This window comes from Copidosoma floridanum, unplaced genomic scaffold (assembly GCF_036245765.1).
Source record: "Copidosoma floridanum isolate Cflo_tuat_1 unplaced genomic scaffold, Cflo_Japanese_pri ptg000019l, whole genome shotgun sequence".
Classification (NCBI taxonomy): domain Eukaryota; kingdom Metazoa; phylum Arthropoda; class Insecta; order Hymenoptera; family Encyrtidae; genus Copidosoma; species Copidosoma floridanum.
This window is the reverse complement of record NW_028321896.1, coordinates 11978946-11995853: the sequence shown is the minus strand read 5'-3', so window position 1 is coordinate 11995853 and position 16908 is coordinate 11978946.

Below are 16908 nucleotides of genomic sequence, written 5' to 3'. Positions count from 1 at the left end.
GTCTCCCGGCTGTCAACTATAGTGTTTTTAAAACTTTGCGACAGCCTACAAATTGGCTCTCGGCTCTTTTTCCTTTTTTTTTTCTGCTAAAAGCCGCGCAGCCACCGCCAACCAACCGAGCACTTCTTTCTCGATTTTCACCCTGTATTTTTTTTTTTCTATCGTATACGTGGTGGTGGGTTCGAGGGTCACGAGGAGCAATGAAGCTTGTATATCTGGATCCAAGCGACGATCGGTCCTTGTGCATACAAAATACAAGGGAGTGATGCAATCGTATCTGTTTTCGCGCAGAATTAATTTATAATTTTCGCCCGCAATGTACGGAGAAGGTGATGAATTACCGGCGACGCTGGGAATCAATACAAGCGCGTATATGGGAGTTGGGGGAGTGTAATTATATTAATCGATTTCGCATTAATTGTTGGCCACGGCGAGCGAGCTAAGTGGGATGTGGTGTTGCTCTCTTCGGCCGTCATAGGTCGGAGCGAAGATTAATTGCCCTCAGCCATCACCGACTCGTGCTTGCAAGCGTGTCGTGTACGAGCGAGAGTGTCAACCCTTTTCTCTACTAAGGCTCCTGATTATTATTCAAGCTAACTTGGAAACAACAAAAATTTACTTTTTTTTTCTCTGGTAATCGTCACGAATTGGCTTTCACACCAGAGTTGAAACCTCGACCCTCTGTATATATTATATACCGATCAAGAAAATCAGAGGATTTGGAAACTGTATGTATAAAAAAAAAAAAAGCTTCGCTCGGCAAAAGTTGCGCTCGAGTAGATGGAGAAAAAAAGGAGGTATAGCACAAGTGCGAGCGAAAGAGGGACAGTCGATTTGGCATCACTTTTCCCGCGCGGACTGATTTTATCGATCCACCGGCGACTGACTCTCCCCGGAGTAGTCGGGACTCCGGAACTGAACGGCCCATAAAGCTAACCAATGCTAAAATACGCGCGCGCGTCCGATTGTATTTTCCCTTCGTGCGTGCACAGCTCCGATTGAAAAAAAAAAAAAAAAAAAAAAACGGATGGCCGGAATCGGCTATAAACGCGCGACCGAGCCTAATTTGTACGTCGGGCCATTGTGACGCGTCCGCACTTTTTTTTCCCCTCCCCCGTGTCTGCTGATGCTGTGGCCACCCCGGCATCAGGAAACTGCCTGTAATGGTCGTCTAAAAGGTCAGCTTATACGCGCACGACCATTTAAATGTATATGCACAAAACAGGCTTTAGATTCGCTTTTTTGCCACTGCACGTCATGGCCGTGTATACATAGATTGTACACGCTCTGACGAATCTTTTGGTATTATATCATCAGCAGTATCAAATGATCGTTTATGTACACTTTTTTTTCTTCTTTTCATCAAACGACGTAATAATATATACTTTTGTCCCCCATCGGTACATGGTAACTTGTACAACTCGACATATTTTTTACGCGAAAGTTCGCACACGTACCCACGAGCACCCAAAGGAGAGATGCCACGAGGCTTTCCTCGCTCGGAAAGTTTGGAAAAGCAGAAGCTATACATCCCAAAAGGAGCCCGTCTCTGTCGCGTGTTCTTTGCTCGCTCCCTTGCCAACCGACTCGAAAACTCCACCACCATTACCGTCGAGAGGAGAGACGCTCTTCGTACACCCGAGTCCGCATAAAATATGGACCTTGGCCATTTGCTCGCTTCTTCTTCCTCCTCCTCCTGCCGCGATCGCATAAATAACTCCGCTAGAGCTGTATGAGGAAAAATAGGCGCTTTGCCCTAATCGGACGATACATATATACATCCGAACTCTCGAGATTACATAGACCATATGAATTGTTTTAATGTATATTTTAAACTCTATCAGAACGAAGCTGACATAAACAGTGCAGTGAAACAGATTTTCGATTTTTCGCCGACTCACTTGACCCTGTGTGTCAACGAAGGCGGGAACGGAACAATCGGGGTACAGGAAAAAAAAGCGCAGTGGCTCCCTGAATTTGCTTTCCCAAATTTATAGAGAAGATGAACAAAAGGAGGGGTGGAGGGGGGGGGGGCAGTATTAGCGGCACGTGCCGTCGATCGGATGCATTACACGGGGGTGAGTTTCTTTTGGCCCGAATTTGCACGACAGACCCATAGGAGAGGCTTGTATGTATACACACATGTAGCGTTCCACAATGCCAGAGAGATTTAACAGTACATTGAGCTATCGGCCTCGCCTGTGTACATGTATACAGTTGACGCACCGATCGGTCATTCGGAAGAGGAAAATCGTGTACCGAATGTATACGCGTGCCGGTTGGACCGTGTAGTGTACGGTAGTGAATGTTTGACGGAAGTGGATGCAATAATGGGAAATTTGATGGAAAATGCGGAGAAGGGCGCGTCGGCGATGGATGGCACGGAGCTATTACGGACAACGTGTGAGAAAATGACTGTGGGCGATTCGTCGCGGCGCGGCTAATCGATTGAGAATACGAGTGTATCAGAGCGCTTTTTTACCTTTTTTTTCAACCATCGCGTGTGTGTACGTTACTATTTTTTTTCACTTTTTGATTGTTTGCGTGAAAAAGGTTGTTTTTTTTTTTTTAGAATAAACGATTTTTGTTTTAATTTTAAAACAAAGAAATTATAATACGATATGGTGCGTGTGTGTTTTTTTCAACATTGACGCGATTAAAATTTATTATGAATACAAACACCAATTTTTTTACTACTTTCTGTCACTCATGTGGTCCGAACCGTTTGTCTTTTAAGAGAAAAATTTCTTCCATACTCGTATGCAGTTGTGATTTCTTTTCTAAACCTCTCAAAAGCATCCCTCTGTGAACTGAAGAGCATAAAAACTTGAACTGGATTTGAAAACAGTGTTATAATGGCCATTTACGTGACGCAAGGACTTGAGTGTGGTTTAATGAATGAAAGTTTGACCATATTTCAACAGGTTCGCGTTTTTCTCTTATAAACATTGTATTATTTTATTGTTCAAATAGTATATTTTAAAATTAAATATTTATGATTGAAAGCCTGATCCATCGTATAGTTATAAGATATTTTTTTGGACATATTATGATGTATCACTATGTTTAAAACGCTTTAATTGCACAATTTTAATTAATAATTAAAAAAAAAAATCACAATTACTGACCAAAACCATTTTCGTCACTTCAAAGGATCGTGGCTGTTATATCTCGCGCTGCCATTTATATGCATCAGATACGTGCGGGTATTGAAACCTTATTATCTATCTTACATGACGGACTTTCTACACACCAACTGTGCAATGTCAACAAGTGCTAATGTAATAGCAAATAAGCAAGTAATAGTTTTGATCCACGCTGCGAAAATAAAATGATTCATGTACACGCGTTTGACAAAACAACGTGAGTATAAAATTAAAATCGAGTTTGGACGAGTTTGGATGTACATTTAAGATTGAAACTCATGAAAGCTTATTGTTGTAAAGTAAATGCATTTATAGTCATATAGGTACACCTATTTATTTGCTCATCGGGTGTAAACTCAAGTCGAGTATATAGATAGAGAGGGAACAGTATGCAATATCTAATAACAAACACTGCACTGACAGACGTAAGTACGGAAGGACATAAAGCGCCCGACGCGCGCGATTCCCATGTATACCTACTCGCATAACTGCCTTTTCATAAACACCGTATCATTACGAGAGTGCACGAACATGTATTGTATACCCACGCATACGTAGCCAGCCAACTGCGAAGAAATAAATACCTTCTAATAAATTTAATAACCTTCCGGTCCACATATTTTGCGCAAAGCATGGCTCGCTTCGAAAAAAGGTCAATATAATAATTTTTAATATTTGCGCGCGCGCGCCCCATAAATCCCTCGGCATTCTCGAAGATACGATTGCGCTGATGTACTTGCGGCAAACGCAAGGAGGAAAAAAAGAAAAAGAAAAATTTTACCGAGCGCACGTATTTCAAACCACAACTCCCGCTCATCCCTGAGATGTATGGGAGGTTTTAATTACGAGTGCGCGGATTTTCGCGCACAGGAAGACATAAACCTTGTAAAACAATCCGTTTTCAGGGGGTGCTGTAACGTTACTGCTGTTCCACCCGTCAATCAGTCGCGCGATACGTTGGACAGCCTTTGGGAGAGAAAAGTATACATAAACAAAAAGAAACAATCGTGCAAACTGTAAACATCAAAGTTAAGGATAATGACAAAATAATGCGCCTCGTCAACATTTTTCAAACAACCAACTGTAATCGAGTCGATTTTAAAACTTAGTTTAATAATGTAGAAAAAAAAAAATATGTAGGGGCCACATTTTCCTCCCTCTACAACGTCACGATCCACATACTGAGCGAGAAAATCGCAACACGAGCGGAAGTCATACCTATATATACACTGCAGAGAGCCGCGCCTCGCTCGCGAGTCTCCGAAAAAAAAAAAAAAAAAAAAAAAAAAGGTATATTTATAAGAGAGCCATCGTCGGCTCTTACTCACCTCTTTCATTAAAATGGCTGCCGAGAGGGAGAGCTGCGGAGGTGTCGAAAAGTCCCTCGCTCCTTGCCCAACGCGTCATTCCCGGCAATTAGGCCTCCGCGGCACTCGTACGACACCTCGTGTATATGTGTTTTCTTCCTCCCCACGTATAGCCGGGGAGGAAGGGGGCGGCACCGACTCGACTCGGGCATTATGCAAAGCAGATTTTAAATTTAGATGCGAGCCCAGCCTCCGCGTGTGCGTGAATCCCCTTTGCGCCGCTATACATGTATATACATTATAAAGCGGGGGCGCGCCACGGCGCTTCTCTCCTCCCCCCCCTCTGTCTTGTTATTTTGCTCAATTATCTCGCGCGACTCCTCTCCAGTGGGTGGTATAACAGCATATATATAGCGTGTATATGTATATACGTATACATAAAAGGTCACACTTTACACCTCCGAGATTACGTTTGCGAAAAATTCGCGCTTTATGTGCAGCTTAATTCCCTCCCGCTGGCTCCTACTGTTGGCTCGTTAGCTCGGCTTTTGCTTTGAGTCCTTTGCTCATCCCCGTATACTTTTTTTTTTTTTCATAATAATTTTGCCCGTCTCACTTTATTGTGAATGTTTTTCTTTTTATATATATTCATACAATAATATACGAAAAACAAAAGCGCCACTTACTCTCCGATACTGTACATAACTGAGGGAGGGCCGAAACTCGAGCGCAATTAAACGTTATCAGACCCGAAGCTCTCCACTTTGCATTAAAGCTCGCGGAGAGGCAAAAGAGAGAGACACAGAGAGAGAGAGAGTCGAGCTCATTAGCATCCAGCTCGTAAGTTAGTTTTGTCCGCGTCAACTCTTTTTCTCACCCGGTCCCTAATAAAAAAAAAAGGGGGGGGGGCACGGGCGCTCTCAAAACTCCAAAATTAATGCCGTGGCAGCCGCGGCGACAAATTGGAGGCGGACACCAGGCTGCATCAGCCAATTTGCATTTCTCGCGCATTCGAGGTGTAAAATATTAAAGTTCTGCCTTTTTAAGGCCACTCGCTGATGATGACGGTGTCTGTTTTTTTTTTTTTTTGTTTTTTTTTTTCTTTACCCCGGCTGATGTCGCGCGTGTATATACGCACCACTTTTGCTTGTGAATCATCCAGCCTCGTTTGGGTGGGCGGCAGACCTTTTTACTCTCGTAACTCATAGTTACAGGGATCTGCATTTTTCAGCACCGCGGGGGTGTTGACGCGCATCAGAGTAGACCAAAGGGGTTTGTAATGTTATCTTCCAGAGATTCAGTCTCGTAATTTATGAAGTCACCCATCGTAAACACAGCGATAAGATTATACTTACGTCGTGTTATTATTATTTAAAAAAATTTTTTTGATCCACATTTTGCTTGGAGCACAACAAAATCAACCTTATCTTTTGACTCGAGAGACACCAGGTAATTCCAAAAACCATCATGATTCATTTTACGACTCGCGTCCGGATTATCATATTTATTACGTTTCCAGTGCCTACACCGATGCGCAATAACGCATATATCTCGGTTATATAAATATTTGAAGGGCAAAAAAAAAAGAAACAGCCTCTCTCACACTAACGTACAATATAATATAAGGACACGCGTTTGATATTTCCTGCACTTCCCGTCAAAATACCATTCACCTTCGAAACGCGCACATATACGTGGTGTATGATCTTCTTCTGTCTCACTTGTGACTTTCAATGTATATAAAGGCAAGACATATCATACGTATATCCTCAGACGCGCACTTTGCGAGCTTACATTTAAATGTAAAAGTGGGAGTCGGCGCGTGTCAGTCAGCTCAACCATACATCATATACACATGTATATGCTCCGTGGGCGTATGCGCGCGAAAGCTGCTCGGCTGTTTTGCATTCGAAAGCTCATGATTGCCTCCGAGCTTTTGCTCTCTCTCTCTTGGCGCTCTCGGCAGTCTCAACTTTGCGTTGTGTATATTATACACACACGTGAGTTTTAGAGTAGTTATAATATCATGGAAGACGCACTCGAGTTTCAAAAGCGCCCACTGTTGTGGGTGTGTATACTATTATTATAACACAGAAGCGCGCACGTGTGGCATTAAAATTTGAATGCGGTGGGTGTTACTAGTACTTCACACATGGCAGCCGTGCGTATGTGTGAAATCATAGTAGCGAACAATACGTGCGTAAAGTTTATTGTATTATGCATACGCGACTACGCGACGCGCGACAGAGGTGGGTGTGCCTAATCCACGTATGGAATACAACGCTTTTTTTCGTACGGATGAAAAATGAAGGGAAAGAGGTGTCGAGGGACAAGGGAAGGAGCGAGAGTTTGCGGAAAAGCTATGCACGTGTCTATAAGCGCACTTTTGGGCGTGCGAAACGAAGCACTAAGTACTCGCGCGACGGCTTGTTATACGAGCATCAATTGAGAAGGAGACGGGAAAATTGCGCGCCGATGGCACTAGCGTGTAAATACAAGTGTCGGCCTTATACGTACGCAGTCTTATATCGCGCACTATATAGGTACACCATACATATACATGGAGTGTGCGCGAAATGAGATTTTAAGTGCAGGCCCGACTCGGCTACATAATATTACGAGACGTTGAAAAATGACGCTTCTGCGCGTATTACGCGCCACTTGGAAATTGTCGTCGTTACTAGCTGCGGGGAAGTTGTTGTTGTTACGTGGAAATATATATATCGTTAACGAAACAAAGTAGGTATACGTATAATACACAACATTTTCTCGTTAATTCGCGTGATTTACGCGTCTATATGATGCATATATATATATGTTTCGATTTATCACGCGTCGCGTCGTGGAGGCTCGCCGAGATGATCATCAGCAGCCTCTCCTCGTTTCGATTGTTTTACGCTATAAATGAAAAATTCCTCGCTTCGGTTGGAAAAGACAATTACATTGAAGCACATGCTCTCAAAATCATTGTTTTCAAGTATACGAAGGATTATTTCCATCGTTCGTTCGCTACAGCGGGTACACACGATGAAACGAGGCAAAATCTCAACATTTATCAATCAGATGTACGAGCGCAAACAAATTAACGTCACTCGCTCTAGAAAGCAAGCGAAAAAAAAAAAATTGGCTTATTAGCTGATGCTTGTGCAATGTACCTCGTACACATATGAAACGACGCGATGACGAGCGCGTGATGGATCGTTATACGTTTGCGCGATGGAGAATCTAGACTCCGGACTATATCGTGTGCAAGAGTGTACGTAAGTATACTGAATTATTGAAGCGAGATGCGAACAAATCGGAAAGAGTCGCGCGACAAAATTGTGTTTGCCCGCGTCAAATAACGTACTCTAATGGGGGATGCTATTTTTTTTTTTTTTTTTTTTTTTTTTTTCAATGCGCATCTCTGGTTGTACGTGCACTAATGCTGATACGATCGTAATCGAGAAGATCCGCCGAGACAGCAGCGAAAAGAGCGTCGAGTCGCGATAAATATCGTCGTCGGGCGGGCATATGCAAATATCGGGGAGAGCCTAATGCACCGGCTGCTGCGCCGTTACGTAACGCGATACGACTTTCAAGCGCTGCTTTTCTCTCTCTCTCTCTCTCTCTCTTGGCGGTGTTTGTCCCATGCCGGTGTAGGTACACGAGCTTGCCTGCTGCTCCATTAAATTTTGTTCTCGAGCCTCCCGATTCATCAGATATCTACTTGCTGCTTACTCGGGCGGACGGTGCAATTGTCTGCGGCTCTGCTCATTTAATTTGCCGCCTTTTTAAAGTAACGGGGCTTTGTTTTTGCACATCCAATTGTGTTGCTCCGGTTTTTCTTTACAGCCGATCTTTGTGTCGTTCCACTTAAAATTATTTCATCCAAGTGAGCATCTCAGCCATCTGCCCCACTCGAATATATTCGTATGTCTTGTCAACGATTTATTTCGATTATAACGAAAATAGCAATTCGAACGCGGTATGGATGAAGAAAAAAAAAAAAGTAAAAACGTAAAAAAAAAATCAGATGAATCTGTAGGAAAAGAGAGAACGAGAGGAACCGGTGCTAACATCAAACTAATCTCCGTAAGCCGTAGATAGGTAGGTATATTGTATACAATGCACGCGTCCTCTATACGTGTATGCCTATTCACACACGTTTAAAGATCGTGATCGCAGATTGGGCGCGCATTCGGTACGTGTAGTATAATACCGAAATATCGGCTAATCCCCTGAAACAAGACCTGTTTCTCGCCAACGACAATAACACGCTGTGTCGGGACAAACCATGTCTTTAGCTCATAGTTCGCGGTCTATGTTCCGTTATCGCGATCGTTATCTCGTATATAGTGTGCATGTGTATACTTGCATGTATGGGACGGCGACGAGCATCCCCTTTCTCCTTCTTGTTCCTGGTCCATATGCCGGGCTACACGAGGCTAATAACGAGGGCGCCCCAATGGAGCCGAGGAGAGGGCCTGTCACTGGGTATTTTTCTTCCTCAACGGTCGCCCTGGGAATCCGAGCGTGCATGAGCAACTTTTCTGATGAACTTTTACTTACACGCGGAGATGCTCGACGCGATGGTTGATCGGCTTATTTGAGAACACGTGCGTGCGCGTCCGACTCCCTTTCGTTTGCCGACACTTGTGCCAAATCTGCGGATGCATGTATAGCTGGCGCGAATCATACGTCTTTGAGTTGGGTACTTGACGCCCCGTTCGGTCGCATCGGCCCATCGTGGCGAAAATTACTGGGGTTCTCGTGTTTTTCTTTTTTTTTTTTTTTTCTTTATTTGAATTAAACATTTTTTGTTGTTTTACGGACCCCAAAATCAAAATGTACAATTTCTTTACTTCTTACATGAGTACAGATAGAAAAGAAAAATGATAAAAATCATACTGTCAACTGGTGGCGTAGGGATATTATGCTTTTAGCAATTGAATTGTTTATACCTGTTATCTACACAAGCCAACATAGATTAGCAGGATAGCGCTATTAGTCTAGTAATTTCTGTTATACGTGTACAAGTGGAAAAAATCTCTACCCAGTTGAGTCATCGTAGCACCATATCCTTGGTATATCTATACGTACTTTATTTTCATAATATTGAAACGGCCTCGTTATAATATCCAACACACCCCACCTTCCATAAACCTATATAGCTGCTCGCATTTAGAGCAGCACTCGTTCCGAAATCCAATAGTCATACAAACCATCCCGGTGCACTTGCACACAGCTCTCGTATTCCCGGATCTTTTCATAGAAAATTCAGAAAGGCAGCACGCAAAAATCATGCAAAGTGCAAAACTCTCTCTCTCTCGTCTCCTCGCTCGTCTCTCCTCTTCGGAAAAGAGACGTATACCCCTCTCCCTTGTGCGAGCCCGCGGTGTTGTATATATATACAACACCGCGCGCATGCATTATAACCCGGTTGAATTCGCGCCAAGCGAAAACACTTCCCTCCGCTGTATACGCGCACGTATATACACATACTCCTTTCCTCGCTACACTTAAAATATATAATCTCTGTCTCGCAGCAGCAACGTGTATATACATGTGTACGGTATACAGCACACAGCCGGAAAGATATAGAAGAGATGTCGCGCCAAAAAACACACCTCCCACCCCCCATACCTCTCACCCTGCAGCTATGCTACATCCCACCGTTGTATAATTTATTCGCGCTTGGCTCGTTAAAGTTTTACAAGTCGAGCACGTAAAGCGAGAGAGATTGCAAACTCCTCCGCTCGATTTATACATATATATCTCGATACGCTCCCGCTGTATAATATACAAGTTGGGGCGCGACAGAAAATTATGCAGATGGCGGAGAAAAGCTTTGATAAACATCACGCCAGTCCCTACTGATCGTTATGCAGATTCTCTCTCTCTCTCTCTCTATCTATCTGGCGCTCGGTGTAAAATGGCGGCGCTCTCGGCTCGCTTTTTGCAATTTTCGCACCCCTCCCGAGCACCATCGCGTGTACATATAGCTGTTCTTTCGCCCCCTTCCGGCTCGCACCTCCTCTCTCTTAGCGATTTTCACACCCCGGCGAGAAATCGCGCCAAGGGGAGTCTGCGCGCTTCTCCCGCGCGTTTATGCGTGTGTATATATATATATAGGCACGCTCCCCCTCGATGATACACCGACGCTCGCGCGATAAAAAAAAAAAAACAAACCGTGGTCGTGTGTGCGTGTAGTTTGGCGCGATCCCATTGGAGAGAAGAGGCTCGCTCTTGGGGGGAGTCCCGCGAGAGATATACTATCACGTATAGGTACATACATTCCCCAAAATGCACGTTCACACCCTCCGCGATTTTCGCCGACGCTCTCCACTCGCGTGTATACATACGTGCACCGCGAGGAGTAGATAAACAGTGGCGGTTCTGGCTCAACTGTATACACTCAAGGTACACTCTAGGTATATTTTTTGGCTCTTCTAATTGAGCATCATCATTTGAGGGGAAAAAAAAAAGAAAAATACGCGCATCATTAATTGCCACGAGCTATATAGGACCAATCGCGAATCGATGTAGTCCCCAGGTATACCGCTTCTGGGGCGAACGAGCAGCGCGGACTATACCTCTCTCCCTCCCGAAAATCGCTTCGAAATAAGCGAAGCCCAAAGTTTCGTTTCATTATGGAGCTGCATCCCTTTCCAGCTCCCTTCCGAGGAGCTGAGGGAGAAAAAAAAAGACAGCCCAACCACATACGGAACGAAAGCTATACATGTACGACGATTAATTACACCGTTTCACGGGCGCAACGGCAGCTCTCCTTCCGAGGGACATTTCATATATGTGTGTGTGTATACACACGACGAGGAGACGGTTGTGCACACGTATACTCGATTAATCAAACGCGCGCTTCCCCTCCACCCCCGTTTTTTGCAAAAAGGCGGTGGAGGCCGAATTGAAAAAGAAAAAGGTGTAGTGCTGCAGACAGCTGAAGAGCCGAAAAAGGAAGAAGCGCGAAATTATCCTTTCTTCGCAGGGTATAGGTATATATATGGATCGTACCTTGTACAACGAGGACGACAACTGTATATAGGAGGAAGAGAGCAGAGCGGCAGAGAGTGAGGCTGGGGCGCGCTATACTATTAGCAGAGAGAGCTCTCGCGCACGATTGGTCGCAAAGCCGGTGCAGCGAGACGCGCGGCACCCACGGGCGTGGTCTTACATCCCGCTCTCTCCTCTTTCCTCACCCGGGTATATACCTTACTTTACCCTATATACAGCTTTTGCGGCAAATCCATCTTTCCCTCCTTCTCTTTCCATACATATGTACCTACGTACAAGGTATACAACTGCCGCGCGATGCTCGCAATTATCATTTAATTACGTCTAATTGACGTCTCCGGCGATATTGCCGTGTACCGCTGGTCCGGGAGGCCAGTTACGTATAGCTGATGCCTATATATATACGTACGGCAAAACAGCAACGGCGCAGCAATTGGCTCGTAAGACTGTTTTCCCGACGAAACCAATACTCGTATAAGGTATTACATGTTTCTTTGCCCGGTGGAAATTAATATCGATCGCTTTGGTGCCATTTGAATCGAGAAAGTTGATTTGACCGTATAGATTGGGAATGTAGCTGGACCACGCATGTTTGGCGCTGTTGTATAATTTAGTATTTCGCGATGGACGATACAATATGACGAGGTTGACTTGGTTTTTTTTTTTTTTTTTTTTTTTCTTCAAATTTTTATTATGAGAAACCAATAAATGAAGCTTACCGTTACGAGTGCTGTTTACTACGCACTTGGCATCTATTCAATTGACCATTGAATTTATTTTCGATAACAAAAGTTACTCCAATGTGAGGTATGGACAAAAAAGGACGAAGCTTTCGCGTACATACAAATTAAATTGACACAAGCTGCGGCGGCCATGTACGTACGCATGTGACGAAATGGGAGTCAACGTAACGGGTCGGAGCAGCACGTATGTGTACTGCACGCATCTGTATATTTCCTCCCGTTAAAAATGGAAAATAAAATGAGAGAACAATAACGAGGACGATAACGACGTCGGTGTACCAGGAGTCGCATAATTTGGTCGAGTAAATTACAACTGACGCGCGCAACGAAAAAAAAAAACAACAACAACAGAGAAGCGATTTCAAGCCGCATCAGGAACTTGTCGCTCTTTTCTCTCGATGTGATGTGCGCGCGGAGCGGCATGTAACACGCAAATCGCGAGATTGGCTTGACAGTTTAACTATATACGACAGAGGCACAATAGAACGAGCCGTTTCCTGAAAAACCATTTATACGTACGCGGCTGCTCAAATGCTACATTGTGCATCTCACTGTGTATAACATACTATATTGTAAGCAGCTTTTTTTTCCACGTTCACTTTACTCTTAATTTTTTTCTTTGTTGCAACAAGTGATTTTTTTAGGAAAAATTTGCGTTGTACATGTGCACGTGTTTACTGTTGTCACTTTTTTTTCCCTTCCGTCTCGCAATAGCCAATTTCAGAACGATGGACAGTTTAATGTTTCGTTGCTGTCACGGGTGATTCTCCATTGTTACAGAGGGAGCATTTTAATTTCTAGGGTTTTACTTTAGCTTATGGTTAAAATATCCGCCATACACATCTCGTAAAAAGTAAATGAACTTTAATTCAGTTATACTTACAGATTTAAATGGTAATTTTTTTTTTTGGCACTCGGTAGTAAACTTTCATTGAAAAAATAAAAAATATTAAATTACGACATGAAGCTACAACTATTTGCGCAAGGAGCAGCTTAGTACAATTTGTTTTTGTTTTTTCTGTCCCTCCCACGCATCCTCGAAAACAAGCATTCGTTCACATCGACTTTCGTCATTACGCATCAATTAATACGTGCACGTGTATCGCGTGCATAAAATATAAAACGCGAAAATTCTCATGCATTAGCGCGTAATGTACACGATACGCCTGTATGGTTACACATCCATGGTACGAGGTGTACACAAAAAGAGAAAAGTCACGTTATACTTTCCCACGACCGCTGGTACCTATATATGTGTGTAGATACACGAAATTACCCGATACCGCAAGCTCTATTAAACCCACTGAAAGAAAAAAAAAAAAAAAAAAAAAAAGTAGCTTCAAGAGGGTGGGGTGCGGGGGTCGAGCAATCAAAATTACGAGACACGTCACGAGCGAGCAAGCCTAATGAAAGCACGACAAGACGCCCGAGTATAATTTCTAACGCGGCTAATGGCGAGTCTCCTTTCATTTCGACGATGATTTTCCGAAACGACACATTTCTACCGCCTTACATATGTATATATATATATATATAGACCTTTTGCAACTGATGCGCGGAGGTACCTGTACCTCTGTAAATGTATACGAGTAGTTGTACGTACAACAAACGTACACAACGTAATGCCAAGAACAAGCGACTCGTCTGCAGGTTTTTTTCCGAGCGGCTTCCAAAGTGGCCGGCGTTTTGATGACGGTTATTACGATGATGCGCCGCTTCCTCCGCACCGACCGTGTCCCTTTTTTCCCCTTCTCCTCTTCCAGCGTCCGACGCGTCGTTGCGGGGACACGAAAACTTACACGCCACCGCTGTGGAGTACCAAGCGTGACATTATCCTTTCCCCCCCCCCCCTATTTTTACTCTGTTTTTCCTGCACTGTGGGCTTTTTTCTTCCCAACACCCCGGATACACGTTTCGAGGAGTTTTCGTGATTTCTCGCCAAGTTTATCCACTTGACTCACCGTTTACATTTTATTTTCCTCCGTGGCTAGTGACAGATAACCAATACAGACATTTGATACTCACAGTTAAACACACCAACAGCAAATATATATACACCACAGTGACTTGTCAAACATCGCACTTCTCTTTAGACCCGTAAATAATTGCTATCGAGAGTGATTCATTCATCATTCGAATCGTCCTGTGGATAGAAAATGGCACGCAACACTTGAGCGTACAAAAGTTTATGGGATCAAGTGCAGGAATCAATAAACGAGGGCTGAATAAAAAATGAGAAAATACGGACATGATATTTGTACGTGCACTTGTACGTACACTGAGAGAAAAGTAATAATAAAAATTACTGTGCTGGAATGGTAATCTGGTGTCATTCCGCTATCTATGGGGACTTTTTACTTTGGCCAAACTAATTTTTACCCATTGTGGGCAGTAATTTCTATTGTATACAAACAGTAAAAGTGATTGTACTTACAACAAAAATTACCGTTCTAAACACTAAAAATTATTGTTCCAATAGTAAAAAGTCCCCATAGATAGCGGAATGACACCAGATTACCATTCTAGCACAGTAATTTTTATTATATTTTTCTCTCTGTGTATGGCATCAGGATTGAGTTACTCATACATAATAATTAGACCAGTCATAGCTCGGACAAAGTAATAAAGGCTCTTTTTTTTACGATTATTTTTCTCAAATTAATAAAGATTCCAAAGAGCCGATAAATACACGCTCTCCAACCAGATGTAATAATTAAACCCCACGAGCAATTAAATTTTCTCTTGCGAGACGACGCGCGGATCCGAGTCTTGCCGGTTCTTGGAAATTCGTGCATCGCGATGGAAAACAAAACTATACGTGTATTTATTGTGTTATAGGTACGTGAAAAAAATTTTACCCCGCAACCTACATGTAAGAGCCAACGATAAATCTTTGCCTGTACGGCGTTGCACAATACATAAGTATATGTATGTATCTCTCGCTTACACACATTATTGTCGCAAATGTGTCATTACTGTCGGAAATCGTCCAGCTATTATACACACACACACACACATACGATGGACAATATAACTAGCGCGTTAGAGTGGTATTTTCATTATTATTATTATTTTTTTTTTCAGTTTCGTGCTCTCTCTCTCTCTCTCTCTCTCACCCACAGAAGCGTATAGTACAAGGGGAACAACGACGGTGACTCTTCGCGCGGTTGGTTCGCGGCCGGAAGCCGGTCGAGATATATAATATATATGCGTCATTGTCGCCGGAAGGCAGCGGAACATCCTCGTAAAAGGACACCAGAGGGACGGGCGCGCGACTCTGTGTATACCGAGGATTTTTCGTCCCTTCCCTCATCCCCTCCCCTTAATATCCTTTTCTCTTTTTAGAGGACCTCGAGAAATGCTTTTTTTTTTGTTTCGTTTGGTGTTTTTTTTAATACAGGTGTACGTTTACACCTGGACGGTGTCGCGTGTCGCTGAGCTCCTTTCTCTCCGATTTGACGTTCGTGCGAATAAAAATGAGAGCCGCGGATACTTGCTTGCGCAAATGGGTGCAGTGACGAGAGATATTCTTACATGTACGTATATATGAGCGTTTTGCGTACAAGTTCACTCGGTTTGTGATTTGTTGTGGATTCGGTCGCGTGTCCCATTTGTGCTCCTTTGATTGGATTACACAAGACAACGAGTAGGATACTTACTTCGGAGCAAAATTGGATATTAGATGAGGTAAAAAAAAAAAAAATGAAAAAAAATTCGTTTATTAGTTCGAGCAGGAGTTCGTCATTCGTGTCATAGCTTACATAAAAAAATTTATCATCCGCGAAAACACGGTAGTTTTGTCGTACATACGTGGAGCTGTTGCAACGCTATTAGAATCAATTGTACAGCGCGCAATTTTGCGGTAACTACGCACGTATATATATATATGGTGCATATATAGGTATATATAATACAAGTACGTAAGTGCAACAACGAGGAAATGTAAAATGCATGCAAATATTTAATCCACCGAGAATAATCTCCTCGTGCTATTTTTTTTTTTTTTTTTTTTTTTTTTCCAAAAAGCAGTCAATTCCAACTATACGCTAGGGATAACGAGTGCGATGGGCACAAGACGACGATGAGGAGACAAAGGCGTACGGACAAAAGTGGCTATGGATCCGAAAGGAGGTAGTAATAAATTAACTCGATTGAACGCGAGTAAGAGATGTATGGGTATATATATATATCCCTGCACCACAGCTGCAGTCAATAAAGAGGCTGCTATACCGGGTTGGCTTTAATCGCGTTACTTAGTTATCGCGTCTCTCCCCCCCCCCTAACGTTATACCCGTGATATCGGCCCGGAATATCAATTATAGTGATTAGCCAAGACGCCGCGGTGGCGCAAACTTCCATCTCCGCGACGAATTTCATCCGGGCTAACCAACAGAGGGGAATAACACCTTTTGTCTGGGGGCAAATTACCGCGGGATATTCGTCGCTCGGCATTTCAATCACTTTCCCGTAGGTATATATATATACTATACGTACCCCAGGTACAGCAGAGAGTTTGCGGAGGAACTGCTCTGACTTTGCTGGGGATGTCTACGAGCTTGTCGGCTCAACTGCACGCCAACTCTGCAAACGAGGCTACGGTTTCTCCTTTCTATATATAGTTTCGAGTAGCCCTGTATGTAGGGAAGATTTGCCGCTGGTAGAGAAAGAGAGCTTTTGATCAAGAGGATATACGTATCCTGA